Source organism: Bison bison, unplaced genomic scaffold (genome assembly GCF_000754665.1).
Source record: "Bison bison bison isolate TAMUID 2011002044 unplaced genomic scaffold, Bison_UMD1.0 scf7180017864299, whole genome shotgun sequence".
Taxonomy (NCBI): domain Eukaryota; kingdom Metazoa; phylum Chordata; class Mammalia; order Artiodactyla; family Bovidae; genus Bison; species Bison bison.
Window position 1 is genome coordinate 1,672,645 of NW_011494871.1, and position 20,104 is coordinate 1,692,748.

The window sequence follows — 20,104 nt, forward strand, 5'->3', positions numbered from 1 at the left end:
TTTGCCTCTCACCCACCTCCGGCCCCCCTCAGGCCTCCCCACCTGTCCATCCCACCCACTAGACACCTGCACGGCCACTCATGACAGTGTGTGCACAGCCAAGCCGTGCAGAAGGAGTTGTAGGTAAAAGGAAAAACAAAGAAAACCCAGGTGATTGGGTTCTCACCTGTCTCCCTTGCTCTGCTCCAGGCTATTTTCCACAAAGCTGCCAGAGAAATCTGTTAGATTGTTGTACATTTTAACAGGTAGTTCTAGCGTAGGTAGTCTCCAGAACATTTGATTTTGTCAATAGCCATACTTTGTCCCTCATTGCGAGATCTATAATTTAGAGTCTGAGGGTTTGTAGGCACGAGTCTGTTTGTTACTCAGAATAGCAATCGGGCCTTCTTTGAACTATTCTTACCAATCTGGCTCGTTTCGTTAGAGCTCCTTGTGAGGTGCTAAAGCTGTGAAGTAGAACACTGATTCTCTCTCCTATAAAAATAGATAGATAATATCGGCCACCACAAGGCAGGGTCATTACACCTATAAGTTAGTGAAACTTAAACTTTAATCAGAACTAAAAACAGGACATATTTATGTATAAATATCATGAAATATGATCAAGACCTATACCCTTGAAAACTGAAAACAACAGTGAAAGAATTGACAGAATATGCAAACGAACAAGAGACACACTGTGTTCACTTAATAGTCATTCTTCAGCTACCCTCAACAACCATGGACCTAAGCAACATTTCCTGTGAATGGCTTCATGCGTTAGTCTCCCATGAATGATCTATTTCATTCAGCATCGTGTTCTCAAGGTTTGTTCCTGTTGCAGCATGCATCAGTATTGCAGCTCTCTTTATTGCCAAACAAAATTTCATTGTGTGGATATACCTCATTTATTTATCCATCCATTGACTGATGGACATTTGGGTTGTTCCTACTTTTTGGCTACTATGAATCCTACTATAAACATGTATGTATAGGTTTTTGTGTGGACATGTTTTCATTTCTCTTGGGTTATCATTTTTCTTGGGATATATGTTTTAATACTCTATGTGCTTTTCTATATTTTTTTCTGGTTTAATTTTTTTAATTGGTGTATAATTGCTTTAGGGCTTCCCTGGTTGCTCAGCAGTAAAGAATCCTCCTGCAATGCAGGAGACGTGGGTTCAATCCTTGCGTCAGGAAGATCCTCTGGAGAAGGGAATGGCAACCCACTCCAGTATTCTTGCCTGGAAAATCCCATGGACAGAGGAGCCTGGTGGGCTACAGTCCAGGGGATTGCAGAGTCAGACATGACTTACTGACTAAACAACAACAAAACTGCTTTACAATGTTGTGTTAGTTTCTGCTGTATGACAAAGTGAATCAGTTATACGTATACATATACGTATACATATATCCCCCCATCTTGAATCTCCCTCCCACTTGAGATGCTTTCAATGCTCTTTATGAGTAGAATTTCTGGATCACATGATAACCTATTTAACATGTTGAGGAACCGCCTGACCATTTTCTGTAGCAACAACCTCATTTCTCATTCCCCTCAGTGATGTTTGAGGGTTCCAGCTTCTCCATATCTTAACTGTAGCCTGGATGGGAGTGTGGTTGTACCTGATACACATTTTCCCAGTGACTAATGATGTTAAGCTTTTTTCATGTGCTTATTGCCCATTTGTGTATCTTCTTTGGAGAAATATCTATTTAGATCTTTCTCTAAGGATAAACCTTATCTACCATGTATTTCTTTGTGTGTGTGTGTGCTCAGTCGTGTCTGACTCTTTGTGACCTTATGGACTGTAGCCTACCAGGCTCCTCTGCCCATGGGATTCTGCAGGTAAGCATACTAGAGTGAGTTGTCATTTCCTTCTCCAGGGAAATCTTCCTGACCCAGGGATCGAACCAGCATCTCCTGCATTCGCAGGTAGATTCTTTACCACTTAGTCACCTGAGGAGTCCCTACCATGTATTTTTATGAGCTTCTAAGTGGTCTTCCATTAGACACGTGAATGTTGAAGGGTCAGAAGGGAAGAAGGCATGAGATAGATGGCAGTCATAGATAACTGCAGGCTGTTGGCATAACCAGTGGAGTGGATGACTGTGGCATTTACTGGATTGGAATACTAAAGAGGGGAGAGGAAAGGTCTGACCAGAAGCTACTTAGACAGTTTTGACAATCTAATGTATAATACAGACAAGGGGGCCTAATAAAGGTAGGGCATAACGCAAAGATTGATGGTGACAATGCTGATGATGATGATAATTACCTAGCCATCATGGAATTCCAACTCTACAAATATTTTGGAACCACTTCTTTTGCTTTCAGCTCTGTATTAAACACCGTCAAAATGTTTCTAGTTGCCTAACCTATGTTTTGGCCCTAAATATAAATGTTAATTCTCTTGTATTCCCTGGCATCTCAATCTTCAGTGCTCTCTAATTTCACTGGAATAAACATAGTCAAGTATTTTCTTCCAAAATACATCTACAGCATATCCAAGGGTTTTCCTGCAGACAAATTCCCAGGACATGAAGCAAAAACTAAAAGATGTAGAGTAAACAAAAGCAACTCTATTTACAAAACTCCAACTTCAGATTGAACCAAGGAAGAATGAGTCAACACCACTCACCATCCACAGATGTTGTTAGAGGTCACTGTGGTTGTTTTTTAAATCTCTGTCAGGTTTTTAGTTTTAAACTTGATGTGCATAACAGTCACCTGGTAGACGTACGGAAATGAAGATTCCTAGGGTCCGCAGAGAACCTGATTCAATGACTAGAATAAATCATAGGCAACTGCATTTTTAACATAACCATTAAATGATGATGAGGTGATATTGCCCATGGATGGCAGTGAGAGAAAGTGCCCATCATTTTGGTCATTAGTATCAAGAATGCCTGTTGTGTCTCTGCTTACTTCTAAAGATTACAATTGTCAGTAAGATTAACAAACCATTATACCTAATGTCACAGCTGTGCGAGGAAGCCCCCCTTCCTGGAATATTTGTAGATTTCAGATTCTTCCTGCTGTTACTGCTTCTGCTGAACAGTCTGGGGTTGTCTTGGTGCTGGTACAGCTGTTTTCCAGAGAAAATAACTGAGGAATGTTTCTAATTAGACAAATCTGACCAAAAGTTATTTTGAAAACATTTCAGAAGCTGTTTACCAGGGGAGATGCATAAATTTAAGTTCGAATTTATGGAATGTGTTCAGGGCAGTGGGTGTAACAGCCAATTATTATATAATTGCTTAAGCTTTCCTGCTGTGTCATTCAGCTGCATCCTCATTGTAGAAGGCTCCTAGAGGGAAAAATGAAATGTTGTCACAACCTCAGTTTCCCCTTGTCTTACGTCTTCTTGGTTATCTATCAAGACCATAGATATGAGAGTTATGAAGTGGGAGGTGTGTGAGGAGGAAGACATTTGCTTTGAGGGGCTGTAAGCCTTACTCTTGGCCTGACACAATATGTGGGTTTCCCGGGTGGCTCAGTGGTAAAGAACCCACCTGCCAGTGCAGGAGATGCAGGAAACTCAGGTTCAATCCCTGGATCAGGAAGATCCCCTGGAGAAGGAAATGGCAACCCACACCAGTATTCTTGCCTGGAGAATCCCATGGACAGAGGAGCCTGGCAGGCTACCGTCCAGGGGGTTGTAAAGAGTCATACACAACTTAGCAACTCAACAACAGTTTTCTTGGGGTCGTGTGTGTGGAGGTGTGTGTGTTAGTCACTAAGTTGTGTCCAGCTCTTTGCAACCCCATAGGCTATAGCCTGCCAGGCTCTTCTGTCCATGGGATTCCCTAGGCAAAAATACTGGAGCAGGTTGCCATTTCCTTCTCCAAAGACAGTGATTTGCATAGAAATCTTTTTAAAGATGAAGTTAAAGCAGAGACTTGAAGAAGATAGAGAAATTAGCCATGAACTATGCAAGGGAAGGGCACACTAGGAAGAAGAATTAGCTTGTCAGAGGCTAAAGCAGAAAGGACCTGGTGTCTCAGGACCAGTCAGGAGGTCAGTGTGGCTGAGGCTGGCAGTGGCAGGGAACAGGACTGTGGGGAGTGTTATGCAGGGTCCTGTAGGCTTTTTCTTTTTTCCCCTCAAATCCCCCAGAACTCTGTATTTTCAAGTTGTCACTCTGGCTGCTCTGCTGAGAGTAGATTATAAGAGGCTGAGGGTGAAAGCAGGGTGACCAGCTCTGTATTCCAGGTGAGATGTGACAGGGGCTCACATCAGGGGCAGGCAGTGGAATGGAAGGAAGTGCTTGGTGATTCTGTCTTTGGCTGTGATGGAATAAATTTTTATACAGACTAATGACCCTGCCTGGAGCAGTATGTCAAGTGGATGAAATTAAAACAGCAGCAACAACAATCTCCTGAAGGCACTCTGATGTCCTCCAGAGCAGCCAGGGCATCTACAACGTGAGTGGCCAAGGTGTTCAGAGAAGGGACATGGCATTGAGGTGAGCCATGCCAGGTTCACCACGTCTCTCGTCATGGCATTGGCCAACGTCTAAACCCAGGAAACTGAGGATAAGATGAAAGCTGTGGCAGAGAACCATAGCAGCTTCACAGATATGGGGCAACACATGCTGAAATTCAGAAGTACCAAAGCAGCCTGGATTTGAGGAGAGAAGAGACTGGAGGAAAGGTGGTCATCAAGGGCTGAGCCTGTCTCCAGTGGAGGCATTGGAATTTGCTGATTCTTAAGTTGCATGGAGTCGGGGAGGGGAAGCTGGGAGGGTGAGAGGCCAAGAGTCTAGCAAAACTGCAGTGACAATTCTAGACAAACGCAAGCAGATGGTTAAGCAAGCCTTAGGCTAGGAGTAAGACACTGAACTTCAGGACAAGATAAATGGGATGGGTCATGAAAACACTGTGAGCTTTCTGATGAGATCCCCGAAGTACTAATTCTGGGAGAAAGGGAAAATCAGAAATAGATTATCCTTCATTAAGACAGAAACTTAGTTTGAAACATCTCTGTCCTGAATGAATCAAGTGTATTTGTTCTTATTCTAGCTATCCTCCAGGTAAAAGGAAATAGTCCCAAGATTAAGGTAATATGTTTCCTGTCTCTGTAATATTTATAAAACAAAATCCTCAATTCAGTAATTTATTATCAAGCCTTTAGGAGATAGAACCAGTTGGTTAAAACCCAAGGGAGTGAAATGGAGACTAAAAGCAGCTCCACAGGTGATAAAGAATATCAGATTAATATGTTCAAGGAAATAAATGACAAGATGGAAATTTTTACCAGATAATGGAAATCTATTCAATAGAATCAAGTGGAAATTTTGAAGTTGCAAAATAACTGAAATGCTGCTCAGCAGTTTCAACAAAAAGTCAGACACAGGAGAGCATGCTAGTAAGCTGGAAGATAGAGCTGTAGAAAATACACTATTTTGAAAGACTGGAAGAAACACTTAAAAATGAAAGAAAAGCAGTATAAAAAATAGAAAGAAGGCTTTGTGAAAGATCTAAAATGTGTATAATTGTAGTTCCCCACAAATGGGAGCAGCTATGAAACAGAAGCAATATTTGAGGACAAAATGGCAGAGAATTTTCAAAACTGACAAAGACACAAGTCAAAGATTAAAGAAAAACTATGACCACAAGGAAATTAAATTAAAAAGAAAAAACCTCCGTCTGCACATTAGCAGCATAGTGAAACTGCTAAAAGGCTAGGAGGAAAATGTTCAAAGCATCTAAGAGAAAATAGACACATTTCCTTAAAAGGAGCAACACCAGGACTGAGAGCTGATTCTCAACAGAAATTATCTGAGCGTGAAGAAAATGGAGTGACAACTTCAATATGCGGGGAGAAAACAACTGCCCACCCAGAACGCTTTGTTAGCAAGAACAATCCTTTGGAAATAAAGACCTTTAGATATACAGAAGCCGTATAGAATTATTAGCAGCAAACCTTCAATAAAAGAAACAATCAGGGAATTCTTCAAGCAATAGGGGAATAATGGAAACACTGGACATATTCAAAGGTTGAGAAACATTAAAAAAGTAAATACATAGGTAAATGTAAATGCTGAATTCTTAACATTTATGTCATCTGCTTGAAAATACATATAGAATTAAAGCACGTGACATTAATCATACTAAAAGTTGGAGGGGTAGTGGAATTCAACCTTGTATTAATGAAGAAGTAATTAAAAGCACTTATTACTTTGAGTAGTCATAAACATGTACAGGGGCTTCCCAGTTGGCTCAGTAGTAAAGAGCCCACCTACTAATGCAGGAGACACAGGTTTGAACCCTGGGTTGGGAAGATCCCCTGGAGAAGGAATGGCAACCCACTCCAGTATTCTTTCCTGGGTAAACCCATGGACAGAGGAGCCTGGTGGGCTATAGGCCATGGGGTTGCAAAAGAGTCAGACACAACTTAGCAACTGAACATGCATACAATCAGTGTAGGATTTATTTTGAAATCTGTAGGGACAGATAAGCCTGTAGAGAGGAAAAATGTAATAAAAAAGAATAATAAATTTTTGATTAACTTAAGCAATTTAATAAAGGAATAAAATAATTAGAGAGGACAAATAGTAAATAGTTTGTACATATGTCAACTATATCAGTAAATTCTCCATCATGAAATTCAAAAATCCCTATCAGGTTCAACTCAAAGAAGACTTAATGAAGACACAGTGTAATACAACTGTCAAAAACCAAAGGCAAAGAGAAAATCTTGAAAGAAGCAACAGAAAAAAATTTGCCACATATGACAGAATATCCATAAGGCTATACACAGATTTCTCAACAGAAACCTTGCAGGCTTAGAGAGAAAGGGATGCTATATTCAAAGTACAAAATGGAAAAAACAAAACAAAACTGGCAACCAAGAATACTTTGCCCTGCAAAGATAGTCTTTAGCATTGAAGAACAAACAAAAGCTGGAGTGATGAACAACCATTGCCTTATAAGAAATGCTAAAGGGGTTCTTCAGTGAAAAGAAAAGATGCTAGCTAGTAAAATGAAATGATATGAAAGTATAAAACCCACTGTGCTCGGCTTAGTTGCTCATGTCTGACTCTTTGCGACCCCATGGACTGAAGTCCACCAGGCTCCTCTGTCCATGGGGATTCTCCAGGCAAGAATACTGGAGTGGGTTGTCATGCCCTCCTCATAAAACCCACTGTTAAAGACAAATATTAATACCTAGTCAAATTCAGAACACTCTAAAATTGTAATAGTAGTGTGTAAATCAATAACAACTCTAGCATGCAGATTAAAAGACCAAAGAATTAAAAATAATGGTAACTACAATAATTTATTAATGGATACACAGTATAACGGGCTTCCCTGGTGACTTGGATGGTAAAGAATCTGCCTACAATGCAGGAGACCCAGGTTCTATCTCTGAGTTGCAAAGATCCCTTGGAGAAGGGAATGGCTACCCACTCCAGTATTCCTGCCTGGAGAATACCATAGACAGAAGAGCCTGGGGGGCTACAGTTCATGGGGTCACAAAGAGTCCAAAAAGATATAAATTGAGATATCAGAAACATAAATTTGGAGGGAGATAAAAGGATTGAGTTTTTTTATATGCAAACAAGGTTCAGTTACTTTCCCCTTAAACTGCACTGTTAAAAGATTGTTTTATGTAAGCCTCACAGTATATACACTGAAAACTATAAAACATTTACAAAACAAATCTAAGAATTCACAACTACATGGAATGGCATTCTTGTTTATGGATTAGAAGAGTTCGTATTGCTAAAATGTCCATTGTACACAAAATGATACACAGGTCCAGTGCAGCAGACCTGGTGCTCAGAATCCCAACAGCATTTTTCATAGAAATAGAACAAAAATTCTGAAATTTATATGGAAATCCAAAAGAATGCAAATAGCTGAAGCAATCTTGAGCAAGAAGAACAAAGCTGGAGGAATCACACTTCCAGATCTCCACCCATGGCCCTCCCTCAGTATCCATGAGGGATCGGTTCCAGGACTTGTCCACAGATACCAACATGGCACATGCTCAAGTCTCAGACATAAAACAGCATAGTATTTGCACACACTCTTCTGTATGTTTTAAGTCACCTCTAGATTATTTATGATACCTAATATCATGTAAATGCTGTGTAAATAGTGGTAAAAACAATGTAAATGCTATGTAAATAGTTGTTAGAGTGTGGCAAATTCAAGTTTTGCTTTTTAAATTTTCTGAAATGTAAGATGGAGGAGTAGAAGGATGTGAGCTCATCTTCTCCTGCGAGAACTCCAACTCGCTGCTGAACAACTGTCGACTGGAAAATGTTGGATCCCACCAAAAAAAGATACCCCACGTCCAAGGGCAAAGGAGAAGCCCCAGCAAGATGGTAGGAGGGGTGAAATCATGTTTAGAACCAAACCCCTTACCCGCCAGAGACTCTCAGAGGGCTCAAACAAACCTTGTGTGCACCAGGACCCAGAGACCCACAGAGACTGAGCCAGAGCAATGTTTGAGCATCTCTTGTGGAGGTATGGGTCAGCAGTGGCCTGCTGCAGAGGCAGGGGCTCTGGGTGCAGTAGACCTGGGTATGGCATAAGCCCTCTTGGAGGAGGTCACCATTAACCCCATCACAGAGCTGCTAGAACTTACACAGGACTGGGGAAACAGACCCTGGGAGGGCACAGACAGAACCTTGTGCACACCAGGACCCAGGAGAAAGGAGCAATGACCCCACAAGAGACTGACCAGACTTGCCCGTGAGTGTCCAGGAGCTCTGACAGAGGCGTGGGTTGATGGTGGCCTGCTGCAGGGTTGGGGGCACTGAGGGTGGCAGTGCATACCTGGGACCTTTTGAAGGAGGACACCATTATCTTCATTACCTCCACCACAGTTTAGCCTCATGTCAAACAAAAGGGAGGGAACACAGCCCCACCCATCAACAGAAAATTGGATTAAAGATTTACTGAGCATGGCCCCACTCATCAGAACAAGACCCAGTTTCCCCCTGTCAGTCTCTCCCATCAGGAAACTTCCATAAGTCTCTTATCCTTCTCCATCAGAGGGCTGTTGCTGCTGCTGCTAAGTCACTTCAGTCGTGTCCAACTCTGTGTGACCCCATAGATGGCAGGCCACCAGGATCCCCCATCCCTGGGATTCTCCAGGCAAGAATACTGGAGTGGGTTGCCATTTCCTTCTCCAATGCGTGAAAGTAAAAAGTGAAAGTGAAGTCGCTCAGTCGTGTCCAACTTTTAGCGACCCCATGGACTGCAGCCTACCAGGATCCTCCATCCATGGATTTTCCAGGTAAGAGTACTGGAGTGGGGTGCCATTGCCTTCTCTGAGGGCAGGCAGACTGAAAACCACAATCATAGGAAACTAACCAACCTGATCACATGAACACAACCTTGTCTAACTCAACGAAACTATGAGCCATGCTGTGTAGGGCCACCCAAGACAGATGGGACATGGTGGAGAGTTCTGACAAAACATGGCCCACTGGAGAAGGGAATTGCAAACCACTTCAGTATTCTTGTCTTGAGAACCCCATGCTGCTGCTAAGTCGCTTCAGTCATGTCCGACTCTGTGTGACCCCATGGACTGCAACCTACTGGGGTCCTCCATCCATGGGATTGTCCAGGCAAGAGTACTGAGTGGGTTGTTATTGCCTTCTCCAGAGAACCCCATAAGCAGCATGAAAAGGCAAAAAGGTATGACACTGAAAGATGAACTCCCCAGGTCAGTAGGTGCCCAATATGCTACTGGAGATCAGTGGAGAAATAAGAAAGAATGAAGAGATGGAGCCAAAGCAAAAACAACACCCATTTGTGAATGTGACTGATGATGAAAGTAAAGTCCGATACTGCAAAGAGCAATACTGCATAGGAATAAAATGTTCAGTCCATGAATCAAGGCAAATTGGAAGTAGTCAAACAGGAGATGGCAAAAGTGAACAACAACATTTTAGGAATCAGCGAAATAAAATGGACTGGAATGGGTGAATTTAACTCAGATGACCATTGTATCTACTACCATGGGCAAGAATCCCTTAAAAGAAATGGAGTAGCCATCATAGTCAACAATAGAGTCCAAAATGCAGTACTTAGATGCAATCTCAAAAACAACAAAATGATCTCTGTTCATTTCCAAGGCAAACCATTCAATATCACAGTAATCCAAGTCTATGTCCTGACCAGTAATGCTGAAGAAGCTGAAGTTGAACAGTTCTATGAAGATCTACAAGACCTTCTAGAAACAACACACAAAAAAGATGTCCTTTTCATTATAGGAATTTGAAAGTAGGAAGTCAAGAAATACCTACAGTAAGGGCAAATTTGGCCTTGGAGTACAAAATGAAGCAGATCAAAGGCTAACAGAGTTTTTCCAATAGAAAGCACTGGTCATAGCAAACACCCTCTTCCAACAACACAAGAGAAGACTCTACACATGGATATCACCAGATGGTCAATACTGAAATCAGATTGATTATATTCTTTGCAGCCAAAGGTGGAGAAATTCTAAACAGTCAGCAAAAAACAAGACCAGGGGCTGACTGTGGCTCAGATCATGAACACCTTATTGCCAAATTCAGACTTAAATTGAAGAAAGTAGGGAAAACCACTAGACCATTCAGGTATGACCTAAATCAAATCCCTTAGGATTATACAGTGGAAGTGACAAATAGACTGAAGGGATTAGATCTGATAGACAGAGTGCCTGAAGAACTATGGATGGAGGTTCATGACATTGTACAAGAGGCAGTGATCAAGACCATCCCCAAGAAAAAGAAATGGAAAAGGCAAAACGGTTGTCTGAGGAGGCCTTACAAATAGCTGAGAAAAGAAGAGAAGCTAAAGGCAAAGGAGAAAAGGAAAGATATACCCATTTGAATGCAGAATTCCAAGAATAGGAAGGGGAGAAAAGAAAGCTTTCCTCAGTGATCAATGCAAAGAAAAAGAGAAAATTATAGAATGGTAAAGACTAGAGAGCTCTTCAAGAAAATTAGAGATACCAAGGGAACATTTCATGCAAAGAAAGAAAGTGAAGTCACTCAGTCATGTCCAACTCTTCGTGACCTCCATAAACGGTAGCCTACCAGGTCCCTCCATCCATGGGATTTTCCAGGCAAGAATACTGGACTGGGTTGCCATTTCCACAATAAAGGACAGAAATGGGATGGACCTAACAGAAACAGAAGATATTAAGAAGAGGTGGCAAGAATACACAGAAGAACTATACAAAAAAGATCTTCATGACCCAGATAACCACAAAGGTGTGATCACTCACCTAAAGCCAGAAATCCTGGAATGTGAAGTCAAGTGATGATACATAAGAAGCATCACTATGAATAAAGCTAGTGGAGGTGATTCCAGTTGAGCTATTTCAAATCTTAAAAGATGATGCTGTAAAAGTGCTACACTCAATATGTCAGCAAATTTGGAAAACTCAGCAGTGGCCACAGGACTGGAAAAGGTCAATTTTCATTCCAACCCCAAAGAAAGGCTATGCCAAAGAATGTTCAAACTACCGTACAATGGCACTCATCTCACACACTAGCAAAGTAATGGTCAAAATTCTCCAAGCCAGGCTTCAACAGTATGTGAAACATGAACTTCCAGATGTTCAAGCTGTATTTAGAAAAGACAGAGGAACCAGATATCAAACTGCCAACATTCTTTGGACCATTGATAAAGCAAGAGAGTTCCAGAAAAACATCTACTTCTGCTTTATTGACTATGCCAAAGCCTTTGACTGTGTGGATCACAACAAACTGTGGAAAATTCTTCAAGAGATGGGAATACCAGTCAACCTGACCTGCCTCCTGATAAATCTGTATGCAGATCAAGAAGCAACAGTTAGAACTGAAGATGGAACAACAGACTGATTCCAAATTGGGAAAGGAGTACATCAAGGCTGTATATTGTTACCTGGCTTATTTAACTTATATGCAGAATACATCATGAGAAATGCCCAGCTGGATGAAGCACAAACTGGAAGCAAGTTTGCCTGGAGAAATATCAATAACCTCATATATGCAGAACACCACCATTACGACAGAAAGCAAAGAACTAAAGGGTCTCTTGATGAAAGTGAAAGAGGAGAGTGAAAAAGTTGGCTTAAAGTTTAACATTCAGACTCAATGGACATGAGTTTGAGTAAGCTCTGGGAGTTGGTGAGGGACAGGGAAGCCTGGCCTGCTGCAGTCCATGGGGTCACAGAATCAGACATGACTGAGCAACTGAACTGAACTGAAACTTTAAAAAATATGTGTTGTTGATCCCTGATTAGTTGAATCCCTGGATGTGGAATGGTGGATTCAGAGGCCCAACTATATATCAGTCAGTTCAGTTAGCCGCTCAGTCATGTCTGACTCTTTGCGACCCCGTGAACTGCAGCACGCCAGGCCTCCCTGTCCATGACCAACTCCCGGAGTTCACTCAGACTCACGTCCATCGAGTCAGTGATACTTTCCAGCCATCTCATCCTCTGTTGTCCCCTTCTCCTCCTGGCCCCAATCCCTCCCAGCATCAGAGTTTTTTCCAATGAGTCAACTCTTCGCATGAGGTGGCCAAAGTACTGGAGTTTCAGCTTTAGCATTATTCCTTCTAAAGAAATCCCAGGACTGACCTCCTTTAGAATGGACTGGTTGGATCTCCTTGCAGTCCAAGGGACTCTCGAGAGTCTTCTCCAACACCACAGTTCAAAAGCATCAATTCTTCGGCGCTCAGCCTTCTTCACAGTCCAACTCTCACATCCATACATGACCACTGGAAAAACCATAGCCTTGACTAGATGGACCTTTGTTGACAAAGTAACGTCTCTGCTTTTGAATATGCTATCTAGCTTGGTCATAACTTTCCTTCCAAGGAGTAAGCGTCTTTTAACTTCATGTCTGCAATCACCATCTGCAATGATTTTGGAGCCCCCATAAAATAAAGTCTGACACCGTTTCCACTGTTTCCCCATCTATTTCCCATGAAGTGATGGGACCAGATGCCATGATCTTAGTTTTCTGAATGTTGAGCTTAAGTCAAACTTTCATCAAGAGGCTTTTTAGTTCCTCTTTACTTTCTCCCATAAGGGTGGTGTCATCTGCATATCTGAGGTTATTGATATTTCTCCTGGCAATCTTGATTCCAGCTTGTGCTTCTTCCAGGGCAGTGTTTCTTGTGATGTACTCTGCATATAAGTTAAATAAGCAGGGTGACAATATACACCATTGTATACTTATATGGTATATATAAAGATACAGTAATTAAAATAGTAATGTACTGGCATAAAAATAGACACACAGAACAGTGAGACAGAGATAAGACCCCATAAATAAACTGATGCATGTATAACTAATATATGCATATAACTAATCTTTGAAAATGGCACCAAGAATGTACAATGGGAGAAACATAATCTCTTCAATAAGTGGTATTGAAGAAACTGAGTATCCACCTGGCAAATAATGGAATTGAACTCTTATACCATAATAACCTAACTCTACACCTAAAGCAACTAGAAAAGGAAGAAATGAAGAACCCTAGGGTTAGTAGAAGGAAAGAAATCTTAAAAGTTAGGGCAGAAATAAATGCAAAAGAAACAAAGGAGACCATAGCAAAAATCAACAAAGCCAAAAGCTGGTTCTTTGAAAGGATAAATAAAATTGACAAACCATTAGCCAGACTCATCAAGAAACAAAGGGAGAAAAATCAAATCAATACAATTAGAAATGAAAATGGAGAGATCAGAACAGACAACACAGAAATCAAAGGATCATAAGAGACTACTATCAGCAATTATATGCCAATAAAATGGACAACATGGAAGAAATGGACAAATTCTTAGAAAAATACAACTTTCCAAAACTGAACCAGGAAGAAATAGAAAATCTTAACAGACCCATCACAACCACGGAAATTGAAACTGTAATCAGAAATTTTCCAGCAAACAAAAACCCAGGTCCAGATGGCTTCACAGCTGAATTCTACCAAAAATTTAGAGAAGAGCTAATACCTATCCTACTCAAACTCTTCCAGAAAATTGCAGAGGAAGGTAAACTTCCCAACTCATTCTATGAGGCCACCATCACCCTAATACCAAAACCTGACAAAGATCCCACAAAAAAAGAAAACTACAGATCAATACCACTGATGAACATAGATGCAAAAATCCTTAACAAAATTCTAACAATCAGAATCCAACAACACATTAAAAAGATCATACACCATGACCAAGTGGGCTTTATCCCAGGGATGCAAGAATTCTTCAATATCCACAAATCAATCAATGTAATACACCACATTAACAAATTGAAAAATAAAAGCCATATGATTATCTCAATAGATGCAGAGAAAGCCTTTGAGAAAATTCAACATCCATTTGATAAAAACTCTCCAGAAATCAGGAATAGAAGGATCATACCTCAACATAATAAAAGCTATATATGACAAACCCACAGCAAACCTTATCCTCAATGGTGAAAAATTGAAAACGTTTCCCCTAAAGTCAGGAACAAGACAAGGGTGCCCACTTTCACCACTACTATTCAACATAGTTTTGGAAGTTTTGGCCACAGCAATCAGAGCAGAAAAAGAAATAAAAGGAATCCAAATTGGAAAAGAAGAAGTAAAACTCTCACTGTTTGCAGATGACATGATCCTTTACATAGAAAACCCTAAAGACTCCACCAGAAAATTACTGAATATAGTAAAGTTGCAGGATATAAAATCAACACACAGAAATCCCTTGCATTCCTATACACTAATAATGAGAAAATAGAGAAAATAAGGAAAAAATTTCATTCACTATTGCAACAAAAAGAATAAAATACTTAGGAATATATCTACCTAAAGAAACTAAAGACCCATATATAGAAAACTATAAAACACTGGTGAAAGAAATCAAAGAGGACAATAACAGATGGAGAAATATACCATGTTCATGGATCGGGAGAATCAATATAGTGAAAATGAGTATACTACCCAAAGCAATCTATAGATTCAATGCAATCCCTATCAAGCTACCAACAGTATTTTAAACAGAGCTAGAACAAATAATTTCACAGTTTGTATGGAAATACAAAAAACCTCAAATAGCCAAAGCAATCTTGAGAAAGAAAAATGGAACTGGAGGAATCAACCTGCCTGACTTCAGGCTCTACTACAAAGCCACAGTCATCAAGACAGTATGGTATTGGCACAAAGACAGAAATGTAGATCAATGGAACAAAATAGAAAGCCCAGAGATAAACCCATGCACCTATGGACACCTTATCTTTAACAAAGGAAGCAAGAATATACAATGGGGAAAAGACAATCTCTTTAACAAGTGGTGCTGGGAAAACTGGTCAACCACTTGTAAAAGAATGAAACTAGAACACTTTATAACACCTTACACAAAAATAAACTCAAAATGGATTAAAGATCTAAACATAAGACCAGAAACTATAAAACTCTTAGAGGAGAACATAGGCAAAACACTTTCCAACATACATCACAGCAGGATCCTCTATGACCCACCTCCCAGAATATTGGAAATAAAAGCAAAAATAAACAAATGGGATCTAATTAAAATTAAAAGCTTCTGCACAACAAAAGAAACTATAAGCAAGGTGAAAAGACAGCCTTCAGAATGGGAGAAAATAATAGCAAATGAAGCAACTGACAAACAACTAATCTCAAAAATATACAAGCAACTCCTGCAGCTCAATTCCAGAAAAATAAATGACCCAATCAAAAAATGGGCCAAAGAACTAAATAGACATTTCTCCAAAGAAGACATACAGATGGCTAACAAACACATGAAAAGATGCTCAACATCACTCATTATCAGAGAAATGCAAATCAAAACCACTATGAGGTACCATTTCACACCAGTCAGAATGGCTGTGATCCAAAAGTCTACAAGCAATAAATGCTGGAGAGGGTGTGGAGAAAAGGGAACCCTCTTACACTGTTGGTGGGAATGCAAACTAGTACAGCCACTATGGAGAACAGTGTGGAGATTCCTTAAAAAACTGGAAATAGAACTGCCATACGACCCAGCAATCCCACTGCTGGGCATACACACTGAGGAAACCAGAATTGAAAGAGATACGTGTACCCCAATTTTCATTGCAGCACTGTTTACAATAGCTAGGACATGGAAGCAACCTAGATGTCCATCAGCAGATGAATGGATAAGAAAGCAGTGGTACATATACACAATGGAATATTACTCAGCCATTAAAAAGAATATATTTGAATCAGTTCTAATGAGGTGGATGAAACTGGAGCTGATTATGCAGAGTGAAGTAAGCCAGAAAGAAAAACACCAATATATATACAAACGCATATATATGGAATTTAGAAAGATGGTAACGATAACCCAGTGTGGAAGACAGCAAAAGAGACACAGATGTATAGAACAGTCTTTTGGACTCCATGGGAGAGGGAGGTGGGGATGATTTGGGAGAATGGCATTTAAACATGTATAATATCATATAAGAAACAAATCACCAGTCCAGGTTCGATGCAAGATACAGGAAGCTTGGAGCTGGAGCTCGCTTGGGATGAACCAGAGGGATGGTATGGGGAGGGAGGTGGGAGGGGGCTTCAGGATTGGGAACACGTGTACACCCATGGTGGATTCATGTTGATGTATGGCAAAACCAATACAATATTGTAAAGTAATTAGCCTCTAATTAAAATAAATAAATTTAATTTAAAAAAATAATAAAAAAAAAAGTAAGAATAAAAAATAAATAAGTAAAAAGAGAATCAATTAAAGATTTACATGTAAGAACAGAAACAATAAAATTCCTAGAAGAAAACATAGGGGAAAAAACTTCTTGACATTCATGGCAAATTTTTTTTAATTTGACACCAAAAGCACAGATAATAAAAGCAAAAGCAAAAAAAAAAACCCAACACACACACACACACATACAAATGGGACTACATTAAATTTAAAAAAAATTCTGCCCAGCAAAGAAAATAGTCAGGTAAATAAAAAGGCAGCCTACTGAATGGGATAAAATATTTGCAAAGCATACCTCTGATAATGGCTTAATATCAAAAATACATAGAGAAATCAAAGAGCTCAGTAGCCAAATAAATAAATAACCAACCAACCCAACTGAGAAATGGGCAAAGTACTAGAGTAGATACTTTCGCAAAGAAATCATACAAACAGCCAATAGGTATATGAAAAGATGCTCAGGGAGAAGCAAATTGAAATAACAAATGAAAAGTCACCTCACATCTGTTAGGAAGCTGCTATTGCTGCTAAGTCGCTTCAGTCGTGTCCGACTCTGTGCGACCCCATAGACGGCAGCCCACCAGGCTCTACCATCCCTGGGATTGTCCAGGCAAGAACACTGGAGTGGGTTGCCATTTCCTTCTCCAATGCATGAAAGTGAAAAGTGAAAGTGAAGTCGCTCAGTCGTGTCCAACTCTTCCTCCTCGTGTCCTACCAGGCTCCTCCGCCCATGGGATTTTCCAAGCAAGAGTACTGGAGTGGGGTGCCATTGCCTCCTCCTCTGTTAGGAAGACTTTCATCTAAAAAAATCTAAAGATATGTGTTGGTGAGAACCAAAGAGAAATTCTTATGCACACTTATCAGTGGACAAATGGATGAAGGAGATGTGGTAGATACACAACGGAATTATTCAGCCATGAGAAAGAAGACAGTCCTGTCATTTGCAACAGCATGCATAGACTTTGAGGACCTTAGCTGAGTGAAACAAATCAGACAGAGAATGATAAATACTGTACCATCTCACTTATACGTAGAATTTTTAAAAAACAGACTCCTAGAAACATAGAACAGATTGGTAATTACTGGAGGCAGGGATGGAGGGTAGGGGAAATGTGAGAAGGTGGTATAAAGGTACCAGCTTTCAGTTGTAAGATAAACAGTCCTGGGATGTGATGTACAGATGATGACATATAGGTAACAAAACCATGCTGTATATTTGAAAGTTGCTAAGACAGCAGATCTTTAAAGTTCTCATCATAAGAAAAGAAAATTGTAACTATATAAAGTGATAGATGTTAACTACATTTATTATAGTAATCCCTTTGCAATACAGGGTATACATATATCAAAATCATTATGTGGCACTCAAGCAAATACAATGTTATATGTCAATTATACCTCAGTAAAACTGGAAAAAAATTGGAGACAATGTTTTTTAAAAGATTATTCATTGCATCATTGTTTAGAAGAGCAAAATATAGTAACTCACCACAAGTATACCAAGAAGGTTCTGGCTGAGTAAATTGTGGTAAATAAAGAGAAATCTCTTGATTATTCTGTAGAATGATCATTATAGTATTGAGTTTAAAAAAAGCAGGTGCAGAACAGTGTGTAAGGTATGCTGCTGTTTATGTACAAGAAGAGGGGCAGAAGAAAATGAAAAAAAAAAAATGTATGTTTCTTCCATCTGTGTAAAATTCTCAGAGAGGATTAGGTTTGCCACATAAAATACAGGCCACTTGGTTAAATTTGAATGTGAGATGAACAAGTTTTTGTTTTTGTTTTTTTCCAATGTACCTGTATCCCAGGCAGTACTTTGGACATACTTATACTAAAGAAGTATTCGTTTTTTTCAATCTGACATTTAATTAGGAGTCCTGTGTTTTTATTTGCTAATCTGGCCAGAGTGGTGAGGCTACCCAAGTATTAATAACTCTTAACTGTATTTAGCTTCAGGCTGAGGAACCTGGAACACTCATGGGCGAACATGAGGCAATTTGCTTTATACATTTTATACTTTGATTTTTAAGCCATGTAACTGCATGGCCTATTAAAATAATATAAATAAATAAAACAAATACAAATAGAGAAAGCTAAATATTCATATAAGAGAACAACTAAAAACCATGTGTCATTAAATAAGATTCCTCTTTTATATCCTGTTTATAGTGAAGCCAGGCCCCATCTGTCACCTTATAATTTGAAAATATAAATGTCCACGATTCAGTGAAAGTTGAAACATTCTGTGATTTTTATGTTTTCAAAGTTTCCTAACCCTCCCTAGGCTTCTAGTTGGCCCATTTCAGCAGTGGAAAAAAAAAAAAAATCAAACATCTGAGGTTTGGGAAGAGGATAAAAGTGTCATAAAGTATTATTCTTGAGAAGGCAAGCTCAGCCAGGTTTTTGAAATCTTCCCAAATCTTCCCAGCCTTTTGACAGCTTCTCAGATAACGCAAATGGCCAGTCAGACATGTCTCCGCGGTGAGCACCAGGTGGGAAGAAATCAGAGGAGGAGAGTGACACGGGCCTCTGGAGTGGCGGGCTGCACAGCCACAGCTGGTGGGTCACACCCCCGACACAGGCAGCACGTAGATGAACCGGTGCGTAAAAGGAGCCTGACACACTGAGTGTGATGTCACCACTCACATGACCGGAAAATGAGAAAAATTAAGTAATTCTGACTAGCTTCAGCCTCTCCTTTTAAATAGTAATAGTATGAAATTAACATGAATTTTAAACTTTTTGACATCAATATCTTTATCGTGTTTCTTACCTTAAATTAACTTCCCTCTTTTTTATAGCAATAGATTTAAAACCCAAGACTCCTTAACTGGTAAAAATATAGCTTTGCTATTTTTTTTTTTCTCTTAGGCAGGTTTTTGGGTTTTTTTAAAAAGTAGAAGTAAATGACTTCTTCTAGGGGCTTGAATAGTATGAATCAGAAGAGATATTGGGGGGAAAAAAGAAAAGAAAAACAAAAAAGAGATATTTTAAGCTGAAAATTTCTGGAGCTATCATTGCTTGGCAAAATTGTAGAGCAGCTAAGGTAGGGTGTTTTTTTTTTTTTATTGTTTGGCATTTTGAAAGTAGAGTTTATAAAAATGTCACAGTCCGAGTCCTAATCAGCTGAGAGATCCCACCCTCCAGCCTAATGCCAGCTGGCTCATGTATCTTCAGACTTTTTTGGCAAATGGTCAAGTACAACACACATTTGAAGCAGCTGGATTAATCTTACAGCTCTTAGCAGAACCCTTTCATCTGTTCTACAGAGATAGAAGGCGACTAATTACTGTCGAATTGGAAAACACATACACATTTATTCCTAATCAATGGGATTATGGCACAAAAATGTAATTTCGAATTTCCAAGTGAAAGATATTATTAAAAGTAAGAGTTCCTAAATTTACAACTGCTTTCTCTCTCTCTCTCTCTCTCTCTCTCCTGTCT